Source organism: Numenius arquata, chromosome 11 (genome assembly GCF_964106895.1).
Source record: "Numenius arquata chromosome 11, bNumArq3.hap1.1, whole genome shotgun sequence".
Classification (NCBI taxonomy): domain Eukaryota; kingdom Metazoa; phylum Chordata; class Aves; order Charadriiformes; family Scolopacidae; genus Numenius; species Numenius arquata.
In genome coordinates this window covers 2,478,986-2,497,345 of record NC_133586.1, presented here as the reverse complement: position 1 = coordinate 2,497,345, position 18,360 = coordinate 2,478,986, and the positions used below count along the sequence as shown (strand labels likewise).

At 43.6% G+C, this 18,360-nt stretch overlaps 1 non-coding gene across 1 annotated transcript; it reads right to left on the bottom strand.

Annotated features, from left to right (window-relative positions):
* Window positions 1-7,507: 7,507 nt before the first annotated feature.
* TRNAP-AGG (transfer RNA proline (anticodon AGG)) lies at window positions 7,508-7,579 on the bottom strand. Its single transcript has one exon. It is a non-coding gene; the product is annotated as a tRNA-Pro (tRNA).
* Between the last annotated feature and the right edge of the window lie 10,781 nt (window positions 7,580-18,360).

The following is an 18,360-nucleotide window of genomic DNA, read 5'->3' as shown; positions in this document are numbered from 1 at the left end:
TCAGACCACACACATTCACATTTGAAGATGGTTAAGATTTCAGAGACCTCGTCTTCCCACCAAATTCTTCTATAAAGCGGCCCAGAAGGGGACAGAGCAGCTTTAGTCAATAGGAGGGAGGATGTGAACCGAGTCTACTGGGTGAGCATTCCTCACATTTTGGAATCCCACCGCAGGCGCTGGGGCTGAAGCAGACAAGGGGCTGGCCAGATGGTGCACTCGTTTACTCTTTAATTCAGGGAAAGGGGGTTGCATCTGATCCATGTGCAAAATGACTCAAGAAAAGAACTGCCTGGTAGAAGATTAAATACCAATTGCAGCTTGAGAGTGAGAATTAGAATAAATCCTGTTGTTTCTATCGAACAGAGAAAAATACAGAGGATTCTCTTGATTTTGCTTGCAGTCCCTGATTTAACATGTATGAATACTTATTTTCACTGCATGAATTTGCTGATTTTTGTAAGCAGATTCTTCCCACTGAAATTAATCGGTTTACAAGGGGGCAAGTGAGGGGAAGTTTGGCTTTGAAGAGTGCAGAGAATGTATTCCCAGAGGGATCTTTGATCTTTTTATGGTGTTTTGTTTTTTAAAGTGTGCGTGTCTCGCAGGGGCTTGGCGTTTTGGAAATGAGAGAAACAGAGCAGTGGTGTGAGTGGCTTGGCGAAAGAGTTGTTGTCACAGTTCCTACGAAGATGTCAGCTGACTACAGATCTCTGAGTTTTAGAAGAAAGCGAGAGATTTGAAGTCCTCTCCCATATTTCAGTCTTTAGTGGCCAAGGACTCCAGAAGGATTTTCCTTTTGCCTCCCTCTGGCTAGTGGGAGGACTATGCAATGGCGCTTTGTTGGATCTGGAGGTGGAGATGAAGTGACCGGATAGCTTCAGAACCAGAAAAATAACATATATTTTGATATTAAAGACACAAGCATGAATTAAATAGTATTTTGAGGCTCTTACTTGACTGATACTTCATGTATCATTTATATAGTTCTTCTACAGCAGGTCTAGATCCCGAGATCTCCTGTAATGTAGAGAGTCCTCCAAAAATATTTTTTCTTGAATACCCTCCCACCCCTTTCCAGAGCTTTGGTTTGCAGTGGGGGCCCACAGACCGTTGAATCAGCACAAATGAAGGGGTGCTGAGCATCAGCAGTGGAGTTAATGGTGCTTCCATCACCCCTAAAAATGCCTCCTGTAACTCTGCTGACAGGACTCAGAGGTCTCAGCTGTCCTTCGGTTCATACGGCTTCATCTTTCATAAATCCATTCATAATTCAGCTGGGGGTGCTATTGTGTGTGCGTCCATCTTGTAAGCAGCCATATAGATACAAATGAAGGTAAACACTCAAGTAATTTAAACTTTCATTCTGCAACTTCTGTAATCCGATTAGGGTTTGTACCGATCCTTCTGATAAAACCCTTCCTCAGCAGCAGCGCAGCTCTGCACCAAGCAGTGCCAGGCTACCAGGATTTCTCACTGGGCCTCTCTGTCTGCCCCAGTCCGTCCCAGTGTCCCACACCATTTCAGCTAATACAATTTGCAGATTATTGGAGGAGGAATAGAGGAATCGGAAGAGTGACCTATTTCTTACACTGTGATCCTTTGTATCTTTGTAAGGAAGAAGCAAAAAGAGGGAAATAAAAGGAATGCAGAGAAGATTAAAAAATAAAATAAAAACCCAGAAAGAGGGCAAATGAAAAGAATTCCAAAGTGTAATCTGATTATTGTCGGTCAAAAAAATCTATATATTTTCCTGGGATAAATGTAAGAGGTAGTAAATGAATGGGGAGGAAGTTATGTACGGAGCTCCCCTATCTACCGTATTTATTTCTTCTTTGCCTGGGCCTTCCCAGACGGACACTGGCCCCGTGTGTGCCATTGGCACCCAGGATTTAGCCCATCTCCCTGTCTTGCTGCAGGTTTTTGTTTAGCTCAGGCTGTGGCGGGCGGTGTGGAAACGCTTGTGATCACTCATTAGGAATTCTTTCCACGGTTCCTTTTTTCTTCTAATTCACGTGAGCTGTAAGTCACTGCTGTCAGTTATGGAGCCCTGCGCATCAGCGGCGCAGCTTGGCTCTCGCCTAACGCGGAGCAGCGACGGCTACACTCAACCAGCAAACGGCGCCGCACATTTTCCTGTAGAGTTTCCCAGCACTGAGTGTATGATTTAGATTCCTCAGCCTCTAAAGTACTCCACTGGGTGTCCTTTAATACTGCATTACATTACTCATGATGCATAGTCGATTCCACTGCTTCCATTTACTTTAGCAATGATAAATGTCAGAAACTGTATGAGAAGTTTATAAATTTTAAGTGCTTTGCAGGCAACTGTTACCCGGAGAAATTTTCAAACTGTTTGTTGCTGGTGAAGTGTAAGAGTCGTGGAAAAATTGCTTCCAGAAGCTTGGTTAATGAGTTTCAAAAAGAGGATAAAATGCATGAATTCTTTATTACTAAAAAGTATATTATTGTCAGGATTTTCTTTTCTGTAGTAGTTGTCGATTTTGCATGATTAATATTTAAAAAGAGTTACAAGAATTTAGCAGAAAAAAAACCCCAAACCCAAGAAACTCACAACTCGGCTTTTCTCACTCTAACGTTCTCCTGATGAAGTGTAAAGTTCCTAAAACCTTTCTGTCGCGCTGCGGGAGCTGGGAATGCTGCACTGGTGGGGTTTGGGCGGCCCGGCCCGGCTGGTACGCGTGTACGGGAAATAAGTATTGAGGCGGTTGGAGTGAAACCCTGCTCTGGTCAGGCTGGTGTTAACACCAGGCTGCATCATCCCCGTGACTTGTGTTCATCCTACCGCGGTGTGGAGCGAGGTGGAGGCCGTGCGTTGTGGTTCCGGCAGCGCTTTTTTCACCGGCAATGACTTGGCCAGCCTGTGTGTTACTGGTCCCTCTGGCTATTTGTTGGCCGTGGATTAGCCACGCTGTAGGATGTAAATAGGTCTCCTGATCTTCTGTCTCCGCTGCTGAAAGTGGTAAACAACAGCTAGTAAAGCAGGAGGACACAGAAAATTGGGAAGGAGTTAGGGAAGCTTTATGGGATACTGTTCTCCATTTCCCGCAAAGCATTCAGTGGGGGGAACCCGAGATGTTGGTGTTATACGCAGAAGTGCTAAATATTTGGGGATGGAACATGTTCTGTGGGAGATGTTAATTCTTATTTAATTGTCACGGAGGTCCTGCTCATGTCCTGCCTGCCCGAGAGATCGGTCTATGAAATGAGTCCTGAGGAAGCAGGGTTTGCCCAAGCCCATGCAGTGCTTGTTGGAGGGGGGTTCAAGATCTACACTCGGGCACGTCACCGGGGCAGCTGTGTTCAGCTTTCACAGTGGCTTTATTGCCTTTGAAATGAACTACTACTGTAGGGTTAATTAATTTATCAGTTGCTCTGAAGTGCCAGACGCAATTCCAGCATCTCTGGAAGCTGTGGAGAAGTTCCCCATATTGTTTTCTGAAGGTCCAATAGGTACATCTTCTTTGCAGAGGTCACTTAAGCTGTCTCGGCCCCCGTTGAGGTAGCCTGGCTTGAATGATGGCAGCCAAACAGCAAAGCTTTGCTGCACGGGCTGATTGAGTTAACGCCTGACGAGCTTTGTGAGCCAGTTCTCCTGACCTGACCCTTCCTGCTCCCATTAACCAGTTGCGTTAAGGTACTAGAGCCACTGGAAAGGACCCCCGGAGGTGTAGAAATGGGCAGCGTAAATTATAACCAGTTACTGCCAGAGTGAAGGTGATTCCTGTGAGGTCCAAAAGTTTCTCTCCAGAAAAGCAAAAGTTTTTAATGGGATCGTGGGAGCGAGGAGCAAGGCGAGTTGTGGGGTCTCCCCGATCTCCCTTTGGAGGATAGTCCTTGTGTTAGAGAAGGCTGTGGTGTGACACACCGTATCCCCCACCCTGCGGGTGACCCGCCGACCTGGCCGCCCGCTGCAGCGGGGGAAGGTGCCGGCGCTCCCGGTGCGCGGAGCGGCCGCGGGATGGCAGCGTGGGACCGGGAGAGCCGGGGGTGGCAGCGTGGGACCGTCGCGGTGGCCGCGGGAGCCGGTGCCGTCCCGGGGCTGCCGGGGGAAGAGAGAATACAAAACACCACTGTGCGAGATAATCTTTAGCCTTGTGTTCTTCTGCTGCGAGCAGTCACTGCAGCGGGTCAGGGTTATTTTAAATTAGACTTTGACATTTTACTTTCCTGTGTTTTGTGGTTTCTCGTTTCCCTTCCCCCACGGCCCAACCTTTGTGGGGGCGGTGGAAGAGGTGGAAGCCCAAGCGGTAAAATGTGACCCGACAAAGAATATAACAGTTCGCAGAGACTCATTTACTGCAAGACATACTCAGACCGATGGCAAGCTGGTGGGAATCCATGCAGAGACTGTGCGAGGCTCAAAAGTTAATATGCAATGAGATGAGGGGCTGCATTGGTCCCAGCCTTCCACGCTGTGTCTGTCCGCGAGAGCACGTGAACGGTACGGAAGATCTTTGAAAGCCTATGGCAAAAATAATGCATAACTGCAAATATCAGATCCATATGGCATCTGGTAGAGCTGCACAAAAATATTCATCTAGACTTTCTATTCCTCGCATACTATGCTTAGATTATATACATTGTCCCTATTGTGCATTGTAGGGGATGGTCTCTTTCATATGCCAGCGTCTTATGGCTTTCATTTGTTCACAGACCTCCCACCAAGTGACTGCTGATTGAAAACCTTTTTACTTTCTTGCCAGGTTTAGCAAAAAGGGCTTGGTGTACTTAGTGCCTTTGATCTATCTAGGATGAACATTTTCATTGAAAGAGGTAGATGAGTCATTCTATATTTGACACGGAGCTATCTTGGAATACCTCTGCGTTTGCCTTTTCAAGCTCTTTTATATTTTTTTGCATGTGCCTATAAATATTTTGCTCTGCGAGAAGCATGAAGCTCTTTTTTTGGAAATGAAAGAGCCCTATTCCAAATAGGAAAAACACACTTAGCTAAGGTTTGTGCAGTGCATATTTAGTGGTAGAAGGTGCTGTGTTGGCCCTGCCTTGCTTTTCAATACAATATCCTGCAGTGTGAAATGAATGGCTGTATTTAGAGGTATCTGGAAGTGATGACTGATGTTTGGAGAAGTTACAAGGCTTTTCCTTTTCCACATGAACTCTCCAACCTGGCATTTCCACAGCAGTGAAATGCTTCTGGGGCTGAGATCATCTGATTATTATTTCCTGTGTCATGTGCTGAATTTATTATTTTGTTGAATATTACAAATATATTCTTAAGTATTGGATTCTTCGGCAAAGTTCACTGGCATAACAAGGATATTGGACTTGCAAAAATAACTTTTTCTCACTGGGGATTATTTAGTTGTGATTAGTGAAAGAAAGTCCCAAATGAATGAGGAAAAAAAAAAAAAAGAGGGAGGGGGAAATTCAGTAAAACTGCAATTCTGATGTTCTGCCAGCATATTATATAGTCAGTTCAGGAAAAATTGAAATTTGTATTTTTGTACTGAAAACTGTTAAAAGTCAGGAATTCAGACATCTTATTTGCTTCAGTGTCCAATTTTTTTCTCTTTTCTTCTTTGGAAAAAGTGAACACATTTGTGCTAATCTGGGATTATTTCTGGTCACAGCAGAATCACGGTGTTGTTACTGGGAATTGCACAGGCCAATAGGGGCTTCATTGCCTCAGAAATATTTTCATGGAGATTTTTTATATTTTTTATGCCTCTCAAAACTAGATTAAAATCTAGTAAAAGCTGTTCATGTAAGCATCTGTGTCCCTGTTGAGATCAAAATGCGTGTGCGCTCCTTGCAAGACCAGTAAATATAAAATAAGGATATCAGAAATAGTGAGAGTCTTCTCATCTAGATGTCATTTTTTAAAACTGGATACAATCCTCTACAAAATTGACTCAAACGCCACGTAGGTCTTTTGAACTCTTGAGCTGGTTTGTGTGTTGCTCGGAGCGAGGCCTGTTCTGATCAGGGCTCTTCTTTAGCTTATAAATGAGGGTTGGGAGAAGAAACAAAGTTTAAAAAAAATATTAAAAATCTTGGCATCTGGATTCTTGGGATTTGTCTGTTTGTAACAGCGACCATATTTCTTCCTCACTTGTTTTGGAATATGGCATGGTATGTGGGTCTTCATTAAGGGATATTTTGTCCTTTGGCTTTTTCCACACATGATTACACAGTAGCCATCCGTTCCCAACATCTGTGTTTATTAAAACCTTTCCAATAAATCTGTGCAGAAAGGAACTGTTCACGTTTCCTCTGAATTCTGCAAAAGATACTTTTTTTTTTTTTTTTTTTTTCCTTTGTGATGCATTGGTTAAAGATTATCCAGCGGAGACGTTTGGTTTTTAGCTGGATCTTCAATATCACTACTCATTGCCCCCAAAGTTCATTAAAAACAGCTTGGGTGGACAAGCAGTGCCTCCAAGCCTTTCTGGGACACCGAGTCCACCCTTCTGACTGAAATCCCATTAGGCAGGGTAGAGTTAATATTCTAAATATTTATTAACTATAAAATTTAGAGTTAGTAACTCTATTTAGAGTTAATAGTCAACATTTGTGCTTTACACCTTAACTCTACTGCCCAGAGGTGGCAAAATCCAGCGAAGGCTGTGCTGGGAGTGGGGTGTTCCGTCCGGGGCCAATTTCCAATGGGAAAATCTAAGGAGCGACTTAGAGAATAAGCTCTTTTGCCTGTTGCTTTTGCGGCATTCGGTGAGCGGTAGTGGCTGGTGCATGTTTCCCCGCTTCACACCGGCTAAGAAGAAATGTACTGGCACCGATGACCGGTGTGGGATTTTGTGCGGTGTTGCGTACGATGTAAGACGGGGCCATTCTCCAGCAGATTTTTGGCCATGTGATTCTAGATGAATGCCTCTGATTGTGGTCTTGGAATCAAAGCCCCACCGACTACCTCAGTGTTTTGGAGGGACAACAGAATCCCAGAATGGTAGGAGTTGGAAGGGACCTTCTGAAATCATCTAGTTCAACCCCCTGCCAGAGCAGGTTGGACAGGAACGTGTCCAGGTGGCTTTGAATATCTCCAGAGGACACTCCACCACCTCTCTGGGCAGCCTTTTCCAGGCCTCTGCCACCCTCACAGGAAAGTTTTTCCACATGTTCAGACAGAACGTCCCATGTTCCAGTTTGTGCCCGTTGCCCCTTGTCCTGTCCCCGGGCACCGCTGAGAAGAGCCTGACCCCATCCTCTTGCCCCCCGCCCTTTAGCTATTGCTCAGCATCGATGAGGTCCCCTCTCAGTCTGCTCTTCTCCAGCTGAACAGCCCCAGGTCTCTCAGCCTTTCCTCAGCAGAGAGATGCTCCAGTCCCTCATCATCTTCATAGCCTCTGCTGGACTCTTTCCAGCAGTTCCTTGTCCTTCTTGAACTGGGGAGCCCAGAACTGGTCCCAGTACTCCAGATGTGGCCCCACCAGGGCAGAGCAGAGGAGCAGGATGACCTCCCTCTCCCTGCTGTCCACGCTCTTTTTAGTGCGTCCCAAAAAAAGGTGGGCTCGTCCGGGATTTGAACCCGGGACCTCTCGCACCCTAAGCGAGAATCATACCCCTAGACCAACGAGCCACCACGTTGGCATCCATCATCTCTCTTTGGGATTTTTATAATATTGTTTTTCCTTCCTTCTCCTTTGTGTTTTACATACAAGTCCTGGTATTTCGGGTTAGCCCACAAACAACATGAAGCTGCTTTGAATGCCTTTGTTTTTCCTGCCTACTGCAAACCAGGCTTTTCCCCAGCATCAATTACCCTGAAGGGAACTGCGTATGTAAAACCACACCAAAAAGTTTGAAGGCCATTTTAAATGTATTTTCATTTCATATAAAAGACTGCCTTCTTCTGTGTATGTTGTCTTTGGGTCACCTTGCTTTTTATAATAGCTGATGACTAAGCTGGGGCAGAGGTACTGTCCATCATACCATATTCTTCCTTATGGTGATCACTCTGGCAAACAGTAGGAGGTTTAGCGGTTGCCACTGAGGAGGAAAGAGCTGTCTAGAGCTTGCCCAAAGCTTCTCATTTTTCTTCATGCCATGGAAACCCAATGTAGAGCTGAGGTTATGACGAACTACTTGCATGCAGCCCTCTCTCCCAATGACCGGTGCACTAATGCTGGGTTTCTAGGGAGAAAATTTTTCCAAGAACAGACTTTGTTTAGAGCGATAAAAGTGTTCGTCTGATGTGTGTGGTCAGATTTAGCTGGGATGGTTGATGGGGACACCAGCTTTTGTCCCAATAGTGGGAACAGCTGTGGAAGGCGCTCCTTAATTGCCCCAGTATGCAGCCCAGTGTTTTAACCTGAACTGCTACTGGTTTCAGTTTGTTATTACACAGGGTTGTAAAATGGGGTGGGTAGAACCCATCAGCTCTCTCTGCCAGGGTCTGGCGGCAGAGCTGGAGCTACCTCAGGTGATGATATCTCCAATGATGAGATAGCACTTCCCAGGACACTTGCCAAAGCTCCCTCTGAAAGAAGCAACCACAGCAGAGCGTGGCAGTACAAACGGTAGGGACTGAGACGCTAAACGATACTTAGATCTCTCTGTTACGCATCCGTGCCATAATATGAATTTTTATTCCTTATTCTTTGTTCTCACTAAGCTGCTGGCTGCAGGAAGCAGGGAATATATAATCAGGAAGAAGTTCAGTCCACACATGCTCTGACGTTTGCATTTTCTCCCCCAAAGCATTTGCTACTGGGAGTCACTGGAGACAGGATGCTGTTCTATATGGACTTCTGATCTGATGCAGGTTGACTGTTTTCTTGGGTTTAAATACTGTAGCACTGGATTTTGGCCAGAGCTCCTAGGTCCTATATGAAGCTAACAAATCAAAACGTCTTCCCCGAGGAGCAAACAATTTAAGCAAAAGACAAGAAAGACACGGGAACAGAGACAGTCTGGGGAGTATTAAGAACAAGTTTAAAATTTCCAGCTATTAATGAGAAAAGGTCTTTCATTTCTCATCCAGCTCTGGGGAGGACATCTGAAGAGTTTGGATTTCAGTTTCACGGTCTGGGAAGCCATGCTGGCAGGATTGTTGTTTATCTCTCCTGAGAAACAGCGTGTTTCAAGTTGATTCTCTATCAAATAAAGGTTTTAAAAAAATATTTTGTTTGCTGCTTTCTCAGCTGTGCACAGCATTTGTCTTCATCTTTTGCTGGTATGATATTATAATACTTTCTTGTAAGTGCTGAGCCTTTACTGCTGACAGCTGCTGAGAAATGATGCTGTCATGAATCATGCTTGCAAACACAGTTCTGTGATGTGACCAGTTCTCAGCCCCCATAATTAACAGCCAATTACTTCCTCCCAGAGAAGCCAAAACTCAAACAGATGAAAGAAATAGTGTTGTGGAAGCACTGGGAGCAGATGTGTTGTATCAATTCCTGTGTTCTTTACAAACATACCCAATACAGACCAAACCGAGCATTGGTTTACAGCGATACACAGCTCAGAAGAGTGGAAGTTCCCAATTCCAACCCTGGGTTTGGCCATCTGTGCTCGAAGCGCATGAGGAAAGGGAAAGGGAGGAGGGAGGAAAGGTTCAATACAACTTCAAGATGATATGGTTGCAATAATAGTAGGTCACCACTTTAGAGTTTTTTGGTTATTCCCTCAAGGTAACAGTCCATATTTATTAATGGGTGTGTGTGCACATGCATAAGCACATGTATGAGAGCGCTGGATCGTCCAGCTGCCAAAAGCCCAGACCAGAACGTTTCCAGTCCCTGGGCTGCAGCTCTGCCTGCTCCTTTGTTTAACTGGGAGACCCAAAGCTGAGCCTTTTCCATCCGGAGTCTGTGTGGCAGAAACCAATGTGGTTTAGAGGACAGAGCTGGGGAACGGGAGCCAGGAACTCCTGACCAGAGCCTGCAGTTAGTAATTTACTGATTTTTTTCTCCTCTTTGTAGATTATTTTTTAACAGAATTTCATTTTGTTGGTTCACTTATATACTATGCAGGAGTAATTTCCTGGGAGCAGATTAGAGCCTATAAGATGTTCTTAAACTTTTTGCTTCCTGTTTCTTTCATCGTTTGGTATTTGCAGTACTTGATTGGGGAACTAAACTGCATGATGACAATCCTGTTTCCTGAATAGCTGACTGGGAATTTGTAAGTAGGAAGAGTTAAATCAGGATTTCAAAGGGAGTCTTTGCTTTGGATGTTTCATTATCAGTCCTCCACATAGCTGGTTTTGTCAACATAATGTTCATTGTCAACATTCATTAATATGATGAGATGTATGCAGAATTAATGAGTATCTAAAAATAGCTAAAGGTTTCTTTTTTATTTGCTTTACCATAGCGGGTGTAAAGGTGGCGGTGCCGCCAATCTCTTTTCCACAAATACGTGATAGAATTTTAATTAAAAAAAAATGAAAATCCCCAAACCATAAAAATAAAAGTGGAGGTTTGTTTCCACGAGCTGAGGTTTTAAAAGCATGCACGTTTCGTGAAATGTGCATGAAGTGGTAAAAGCTGTCAGCAGAGATGCAAAACCATGTGAGTATTTGAGACTTCTGCTTCTCTCTACTGAACAAAATAATGACTTGAATGGAAACCTGCTGACCCAGGTCAAAACCCACGGTGAATGCTGTTGAAGTAAATCTGCCTGTGCCATGAAATGAACATTCTTAATCTTCCGCAATATTTTTTAGCTCTGGATCTCTTCAAAACTGCTACTGACTGTCTGGCTTTGGAGCAAGCGACTTCTCTGCCTTTGCTTATTCTATAAAACGTGTTTAGAACATTTACAGGGAGGCTGTAGGAGTTAGTATTTCTATAATTCTCTAAACATTTGAAAATGTAAAATATTTGCAGATGTAGTGCCATATGTAACTACGCAGTGAATTTTTATTCCTTGTACGCTAAATTTCTGAATGGTAAGAGTCTCTTGGCTGGCTGCTTCTCAGCTGTGAGACATTTAAAGATCTCTTTTTGGGGAATGAGTCATACAGCCTGTGCTCCCGAGTCGCAGTTTTACCACTTCCCACCCTGTTTTGTTGTTGCTTTTAGATCAATAGCGGCACAAAGTGAGAGTCTGCTCCTGTCTTTATTCTAGCAAGCATCCTGTGTTCAGCTGGTTCTGTGATTCATGCTCTGGGATCAAGAGCCGTTCAAAAACAGATCAAGGAACAGGCTCTCCTGCCTTTCAACCTTTTGTAATTTTGTACCAAAGATTTCCTCTGCAGTTGCAAAATATCTGTGTGTATCTGAAAGGCATGTGAAAGCGTTGCCCACCTGCTAAGCCTGTTGGCCTCACCAAAACTCAGTTTCATAATCTGTCATTTGGATTATTTTCCCCGAAACTTTCCTAAGGCTGATTCGTTCCCTCCTTCTCTCCCCACCACCCCTCCTCCACAGGATTCAAAAAGTTTTATGGAGTTTAACATGGCCTCTCACCCTTTGTAGTTGCATAACGCTAATGAAATAACTAACAGATCATCAAAATTATCAAAGTGGATTTATGGAGCATATGGCATTCAAACTCACTCTTTCTGGTCAGCAGAAATCCCCCATGTCTAATGAAAAAAAGGAATGTTTTTCAGAGAGAGAAGTGCTTTGGATGAATTCGAGAGCTTGAGAAAAACTGAAAATTCACTTTTCCAGTTAACGTGCCTGCACAGAGCATAATTCCTGTGTCTTCCTACCTCTGTAGGGCTCTGGAGAAACCCACCGTCAGGCATAAGCTCTTGGGGCACTTCCAAGTGCCATCCCAAACCGCTTCCTTTCTGTTTTATATTCGGCGAGTGTGCTTCCTTCCCATTTATCTTCATCTCCTCTGCCACCAGCAGCCCAGACGAGGTAACAGTTTATAGTGCTAATGGTAACTGGGAGGTGGTGTTGGGTGGCAGAGCTGTATCTGTCAATATATCTCTGACGTGGCGCAGGGGGGGAATGAGATCAAGGCTTTGGTCATTTCTCGCCATCCCCAGCATGACGTTCAGTTCAGGGATTCTCCAGCAGTTCAGAGGAAGAGAAGAGTTATCAACCCTTGGTGTTCATATCACTCTCCCCCGGGTAAGGCTGCCCAGGTATCACACATTCTCACAGGAGGACAAACCTTTGCATTTCTGATTTTGGAGATGACTTTGGGTTTGTGTTTCTGTTGTTTTTCGGTGTACAGGAACAGCCTTGTCAGTCTTCAGTGAGAACTGGCTCTTTAAAGCCCGTTTCTGGGAATCTTGTACTTGCAAAAGTCACAGTGATTGCCCTGGGGCCTCCGCTCACAGCACTGCTGGCACGAGGGGCCCATAAAGCAGAATTGCTGCTTTAAACCTTCTACATCCACAGTCTTTTTAAAATTATTGTAATCAGTCTATTTTAGGACAAGCTGTCCAATGACATTCTGGTCATTTTGGAAAAAAAAAATCAACAGGAAATTCTGAATGTGAGTCATCCCTTTGTCTTAGTGTTTTTCAAGGATTTTTGGAATCTATTAAAAAAAAGAAAAAGCAGAAATCCTTGACATTGACAGAAACAACCACAGAAAGTCCATGTATTGAGAAGTCACTCAACAAAGAAAGAAAGTCTGTAAGCTCCAAATATTTACTTGTCTAATTAACAAAACCCCACAACTCCCCAAAACCCAAGAGTGAGACTGAGAGAGACCTGGTGGCCCTGCTATTTTTCTTCTACCTGAGAAAGCTGAGTTTTATCTTTTGGTGATAGGAAAGGTCTGCATTGTGGGATGCTGCAGAAATCCCAGATGTTTGCGGAGATCAGATGCTTTAGGAACCACAAACACAGATTAATCCTGCGCTTCCATCTGGAGTTCACAGACACATGCATTAACGGTCGCTGCCAACTCCCTGCGTTCCAAGGGCAGAAGTAAATTGTGGTAGAGCAGTATGGAAAACGGAAGCGCATTAAGAGGAACAGGGACTCTGCAGAGACTAAGAGTGTTCAAGAAAATCCCCATTCTATGAGTTCACAGCGTTTTCACCTTTAAACTGAACATTGGCTTTATTTATAGAAATGTGAAACCCTCTATACGGTAACCAATCAACAACTGTTAATTTGTTATCACGGGTCTTCTATATTAATGACTTAAGAGAGGGAATCATTCTGAATCACACAAGAAGTACCCATGGCCTTTCACAAAAAAAAACTTGTATCAAAATAGTATTTAAAATTTATTGTAACAAACTTTATCCTTTTCCCTGTCCTCTTCATGCCTTTCATCAAGAAGCAACAGAAATGATACACTGGGATGGAGATGAAATCATAGAGCCTGTAAGCAGGTTGTCCTGAAAGACCTGAGCTCCTTTCCCAGGAATTTTTGGGCAAGTCCTTGTTCTCAGGATGGGCATCACCCCTTTTCTGTGTGAGACTGGACTGCAAGATGTTCATCCTCAAATTACAGACTTTTAGCTGATTAGTTTTCCAATAAAAATGAAGTTGGGTTCAGACTGGTGTTGAACAACGCAGAAGGACTGTTATCGACAGCCCCAGCCCTGAAAAACCAAGTCAGGCTCAGATACTGCAGTGGTTTTAGGAATAACAAAAACTTGAAAGGGAAAATAATCTTGGGTTTTGTCAGATATGGTTTCAGACATTGAAATCGTGCATCCTAGCCATGTGTTTAAGTTTTTCTTTGTAACTTTGAGAACCAGCTTTTTCTTTTCTTTTTAATGAAGTAACTGCTGAGGTTCTCATGAAACAGAAGACAATATCGAATACAACGAGGCTGTTGGCACAACTGTGAGTCAGTTAGAACTGTCTGCGCTCAGCGTACAGCCTCAGTCTCTGAGGCATCTTTAAAGCAAGGGATAAAAGCACCACCTGGCCAGAAATGAACAAAGGGTTCACTCCTGCATCACTGGTAGATTCACGTCTCAAAATCACACTTCTAATCTGAATTAAAAATGCTCTTACAGATACACGTGGAGTTACGTTACTATAGATGTTACCCCTGAGGAAAGGGTCTGGCTCCATCAGTTTGCTGTTCTCATTTATAAAGCGCTACCCGATGGCTGCTAAGAGACAGGTAAGGAAGCACTGCAGCATTTTTTGGGGGAGAAGGCAGCCCTTTTCCTTCTCTCCGCAAGAGGAGCCTCAGGCGCTGGGCCCTGAAGTGCAGGTGGAGGTGGCCTTACGTGTATCAGTGGCCAAGGTACCAGCAGATGGTGCTCAAGAACATGAAATGTTCTCCCAAGGTTTTGAGGGCTGTTGAGCTTTTGAGGTTTTGCACTCCAAATGGCTGCTGGTGTCACTCAGCAGCTTTGTCATCCTCCCCTCCAGAGGAGAACAGATGCAGACTTGGCTATTCTGGAAGCACTCTGCATTATTTTGCATCAAGGATTTAAGAAAAAAAACATGTGTTTTGGGCAAAGGTCCAAGTCAGAGCGCTGAGACAGGACAGCAGCCCACAGCCAGTGCTTAAACAGAAGAATACGAGAAACTGGGTGTTCAGGGATCGTTCTTCTCCTGGTTGCCACCGTAAGTGGCCGTACACGTGCAGAGCAGCGGGGAATGCAGCAGGGCCTCGCCGTTCTGTTACTGACACATCTCTTCTAAAACGTAGAGATTACATTTACTTTTGTGTCATTCCTCCCACTTCATTTATGGTACAAATCACTCTGGTGTGTGACGAGGGAGCCTGTTTGAGGTAACAGTGGGAAAATATGTTCGATCAGGTCTTGTTGCAGCTCCTTTGCAAATGGGCACTGTTTTTTTCTTTAAACCCCTACCATCTACTTGCAAAAGGAATCCTATGCCCCAAGTCAAGTGAATTAATGTTTTGTAAAGGGAGGGTGTAATCATTTATTAGCATTGTGCTGGACAAAGTTCTTTGTCTTTGGAGATTTGGCCAAGTGCCCAGATTCAGGCAGCCTCTGACTTTTGCTTTAGTCTCCGAGATAAACTCTCAATGAAACAACGCTGGAGTTGCACCAGCTGACATGGATCCAGGGAGCAAACCCTGTCAGGAGGAACAGTTGGGAGCGATGCCAAGCCTGGCAGAGGTGGCAGGACTTTTTATAGACGGTTGGGGTATTTGTGGGATGAGGGGAAGAAGAGACCTGTTTGCAATGTGAGTCTAGGTTCTGCTCAGGTTTTACCTAATTGAAGCTGATTTGCTCATCTCTACAGTCAGATCCTATTAAAAGAAGGGTCAGTTTCTCTCATCTGTCTTTTTTTTTTTTTTTTCCTATGGAGTATTGAATTTACTACCGTCTAAATATCAAAACATTCCTGGCTTGTTTTCAGCATTTGGTTGCGTATTCTGTTTCCTAAGGACACGTACTCTAGGGCTGACTTAGGCTTTGTTTGAAAAACACCTCCAATTTCAAGGGTAAACCCTTTCCAGGATGAATGCAGTTAATTTAGTATGAATGTCACTTTGAGCGTTTTCCCAACGTAATCTCTTTAAAGGTTAATCATAAAGTGAAAGAATGTGCTCTGGATTCTGACACAATGCCTGACAAATATTTTCAACAGGCCACTGCTAAAGAAACACAGGTGTGGTCTCGCTCTTAATGTCTCTGAAATAGTGTTGTATCTTTAGAGAAACAAAGATAAATTAAGAGCTTAACCCATTGGCTTCTTGGCATTTAAAAAAAAATTATTTAACTTCCACTTGTTCTGGTTTTGCTCATCCACAATTCCCTGGGGGAGATAGTGTTTCAGAGAGATGAAATACTCTTGATGTCTTTATGAAAAATGCAAACTATGTGTTATTTTTAATGATGCCTTAGACTTTCTGTTCTGTTGAATTCAGCAGGATGCTCGGGAGCCCGGTATTTACATAGTAAGCTTTAAACAGTTTTGGACTTCAAAACAAACAGTATAAGGAGATTAAATAATCTTATTGAAATATGTTAATAATTTCTGGGATTAATCCTGATATTTTTTTTTTATTCAGACAAATCTATAATTCAGTATTCTTGTTTAAAAGTAAGTTGAAGAGAAGGAGTAGTTCCAGAATTGTTTCAGTTTTGCTTCAGTGCCAAAGAGGACACACGTATCTGCTTCTAGTAAATTGGGACATCTTGGTTTCGTCTTTTTTAAAGTGCCACCCTGTTTTTCTTAATATAACCTGTCATTTCCTTCTTTAGTCTTAGAATCCAGAATTAATAGATTTTGTTTTGGTTTGTTTTGTTTGTTTCCTGAGATAGGATTGTATAGAGGGAAATGGGATGTTTTATGGAAACTTAGGAAATCTTTCCAGCTCCTGTCCTGCTTATGAACGCAGCTTCTATTAAATTATGTAGTGTTACTGTCTGCTTCACTATCCCTCTTGCATTCTCAGAGAAATTGCAATTCAGGAGTGAATTTCCTGAAATTGCATATTCAGGAGATATTCTAGCATGGCAAAGATGCCAGGGTAAGGAGTCTAATAATGCTTCTTGCACGAGTCATTAGGGAGATGAAAGCAAGCTCAATACAAGGTGTAAGTTGGTCTCTTCTACAGCAGCTTGTTTGCTTGTGCAAACAATTTTTGGTTATCATTTTTTAATTATCACTTTAGGATGTTCTCGACCCAAGCATGTTCCTACCCTTTCCCTGAACCCTCCGGTCGGGTGAGGGAAGGAGGAAGAGAAGGCAGCGAGAAGGGCTCCCTCCTTCCTCTCACCGGTCTCACTCCCTCCGAGGAGCCAAATGCTGAATTGACATGTGAGGGAGGAGGCTTGAGACAGGGGGAAACGATAACCCTGGGGGGCGGGGGGGGGTTGCCTCTTCTTTTTTTTCCAAGGAAATTACTGTTTGTGTTTACGAAGGAAAATGCTGGTTAAAAGCACTCAGTATTTTGAAGTTTGGTCCCTTCACTGAATTTCTGAAAGCAAGTGTAAGACAACACTGTCTGCAGAAGGTTAGGGTCTTCTACCCTGTGGTCGGTCGGTCCGACCGACCAAAAGCCCAAAATTAGAGGCCCAATTTTCTTCAGCTCCTCAGTTTTCATCCTTTCCGTGGCTCTGTGAGGTGATCCTGTTACCCCCGTTTCACAGGTATGAACGTAAGCCACAAAAAGATGGAGACTTGCCCTGTGTATCGTAGAAAGTCTGTGGCAAGGCAAGAAATGAAATACAGGTTGCTAAAATCCTAGGTTACCGCACTGACCTCTAGCCTTCCTTCCCCTAATTGCATCGGGAGGTCTCTGCCTAACGGAACGTGCACACAAAAACCGCACAGGAATGCAGGGTTTCATGCCATCCTTTAGTCCGTTGACTTTCACCGAGGAATTCCTTCACTGAGACATGCAGTCTGGGCTTGAACATGAAAAACTGATTAAAGTATTTGAAAAAAAAAAAAATGGAACAGTACTTTCCAGTTTCCTCAAATACCATTTCCATTTTCCAGTGTTTGAAATCTGGTCAAATTAGAATTTAGCCTTTTGGAAGTCTGAGGGGGAAAAAACCCTCCGACTGATAGATGCTCCGTCAAGTCGTGCTGTAAACTGGCCATTATGATATTTCATTTGTCAGCATGTACTACAATCACTTGTTCTGGATCCCTTGGGCAGACTGCCTTTCAAATCAATATTAATTATGTACCACTAGACAGTAGCTAATCTGAAAGAAAGAGCAGGTTTCATTTAACAGATGACTGATGGTTACTAGCTTCCCCGTGAGCGTGGCTTTTGGTTTTTGTTCTGATTTCTTTTTTTTTTTTTTTTTTCCTTTTGAGAAATCTCCAATGACAGTATTGGAGCACTGATTGTGCTTTCCTCTGTCTAATAAAAATTAAACAAAAAGAAAGTATACCTTGTTTTCCGTAAATCTAACATCAAGTTCAGAATTACTGGCATCCTCATAATGAAGAATTCTGTAAGATCCATCAGCGCAGAAGTTCAGCTCCAGCACCTAATGCCTTCAGAGAGCTCACCCCTGGGTAACATTTGTATTCTTCTTGGCAACCGTACAGTGAACAACAGAGGAACCTGACGAAAGTGGCTTTGAAACGTGTGTTTATTGCATTGTCATCGTGCCAGAACTAGCTGTTCGTCTGAAATTTGTAAAAACTGCTCCTCGTGATGGTCTGAATTTTGGGAGAGCGATCTGTAAGAACCATGAGCTGAATGCTCTGCTGGGATTTCTGAGGCTGACAGGTAATTTCTGTTGGGGTTAGATGTGTGATTTCTTTCTTCCCTGGGAGTGTAAACTGAAAGCAGTCTGGTTTATAGGTGACGGAGTAGCAAGACTGTCAGTAATCGGTGAAATCGAGGATGTTGGATATGCGTTTGTTATTGTAAAATTAGTCAGGTAGGGAGCAAGAATCAAATTGATACAGCTGTTAATGTGAAAGTGGTTGTTGAATTGAAATAGAGGGTTGGGAAGTTTCTCAGAAGATCATCCAGTCCCTTCCCTTGGTCACCTACGCCAACGTCACTCTTGACAGCCATTCT